Genomic DNA, 1,964 nt, shown 5'->3' on the forward strand with positions numbered 1-1,964 from the left:
AGAGAAAAGAGATCGTGATTTTACGTTACAGCGCCCTACACCACCTGAGATCCCCCTGGGATTTACCAATCGTTGAGGACTCTTTAGTCCAATCGAAACTTTCAACCGATCAGGGATGGTAAACGAGATAAGATTCCTCTCTGAACAGTGGCTACTTCAATCAAACGATAAATTTTTCAGACGCCTCAAATTACACTTGCTCTCAACAAAATGAAAATGCCACAGGGGGGTATGAATCTGCCACACCCTGGGAAGTGGCAAGGAATATAAAAAACAGATTATTTTGTTGTGAATAAAATGAGCGTGGGCTTCAGCAGTGTCTGCCCACATAATTCTTGGACTAGTGGATAATATAAGTGTCTCGCATCTCTATAATTGATCTATTCCAGGCGGTGACTGTACAGTGCTTATGATCAGCCGGACCTGAACAGCTCATGGTGAGGTATTAAAGAACAACTGTGTTTAATGGTCCATCCCAGGATTCCCATTGTTCAAACCGGAAAGAGACACTCCGCTGCGCACAGTTGAATAGATTGCCTGTCCTCAGTTCCCGCCCCGCGCCTTACGCACGCCACGTTTCCCTTCTCGCGGGGAATGAGACGCCTTGTTTTTATATTTTGCACGCTAGAAAACTAGAAAACCCGGCCGGCTGTTGTCTCGTTTTCCGCTTCAGACTAACAGGGGAAGGTAGACCACAGCAGGAGAAAAGAAAATAGTGTCAGGGAAGAGAGAGCCGGAAACGGATAATAATAATATCTAACGCGCAAAAACCGTGAAGTTTTTAACAGTTTCATTTTCTTTGGCTTCGAGTTGTTGCTTCATACTCTAAAACAAACTGAAAATAACATTAAAACAATGGGATTGCTCAATTCCCTTTTAATTTGACTGACGTTCTCTTCTTCAAGAATTATCGTGAATTTAGGAAAACGTGCCTTTGGTATCTTTAGAAATTAAGAAAAGAGCCAGCTCTGTTTGATTAGCGTGCACTGGATGTTTATCCGTCAGACTGTTTGTTGTGAACTTGTCAATAAACAGCGATTAATTCTTGGTGCAGCGCTTGCAGGAAGATCATTTCAGTACAAAAATAGGACAGGACGAAAACATGTCAAGGAAATAAGACAAACGAAAAAGAAACTGTCTTTCGAAACTTCGCTGGCTTCGTCAACGAATTCAGAGCGACATAGACCTATTGAAGAAGCTCCTCTCTCCCAGTGGCGAAAGTAAAACGGTGTGTCATTTGAAGCCATCTACAATTTCATCATCTAGGGGAAGCAGCGAGTGTCTGGCGTTAAACAGTGGTCCTGTAATCATTGCGTCGGTGGCTGATCTGTAGTTATAAATTGGGAAAATCGAAAAGGTGAGAGTCAACAAGAGCGTTTTGTCCTTTCGCTTTTGTTATTGCATTTCTGTGTGAACACTTTGTGTGCATTTGCGTTTGCAGTTGAACATTCCACTGGATCAAAAATAGTAGAACAAATTTGAAATTTGTACATGCGTTAACCTCTCTCGCAAGAACATTTGATTTCTTTTGCGGACTGATGTTGATTGAGCTAATATGATTAAGGTCAAAGTTCAACAACTCATAATACGAGAACAGTAAGTAAACGACTCTTCGCACTACAACTTTCACATTAGTATCTTGATCTCAAGTTTCGTATAATGTAAGTCACTCTGCCAAACAGTAAATAGCATTCGAGAACGCTCTGCCATACAGTTAATAGCATTTTAAAAAATTCAGTATCTTGATCAAATTATTATCAATACCGTACTTCAAAGAGATCGATCAGAAGTGTCATGTTTGTAATCTGTCTATTATTATGTTTAATTACATTGGCACTGGGAAGCACTGCTGGCTACTTCCTTTGAATAATTTCATGTTTAGACGTCATTTTCTATTTATAGTTTTATGCAACTTCTCCTTCAAGTTTTTCATAAATCGTCTCTTTTCCTATAGAAAAACAGGG

At 40.2% G+C, this 1,964-nt stretch overlaps 1 protein-coding gene across 1 annotated transcript in view; it reads left to right on the plus strand.

Annotated features, from left to right (window-relative positions):
- The first annotated feature begins 521 nt into the window (after positions 1-521).
- The window catches only part of LOC101858921, a 24,474-nt gene continuing 23,031 nt past the window's right edge, over positions 522-1,964 (plus strand). Inside the window, exon 1 of the mRNA XM_005092312.3 lies at positions 522-1,357. The gene's annotated coding sequence lies outside the window, so the exon portion shown is untranslated. The remainder of the gene's footprint in view (positions 1,358-1,964) is intronic.

Source organism: Aplysia californica, unplaced genomic scaffold (genome assembly GCF_000002075.1).
Source record: "Aplysia californica isolate F4 #8 unplaced genomic scaffold, AplCal3.0 scaffold00044, whole genome shotgun sequence".
NCBI classification, from domain to species: Eukaryota; Metazoa; Mollusca; class Gastropoda; order Aplysiida; family Aplysiidae; genus Aplysia; species Aplysia californica.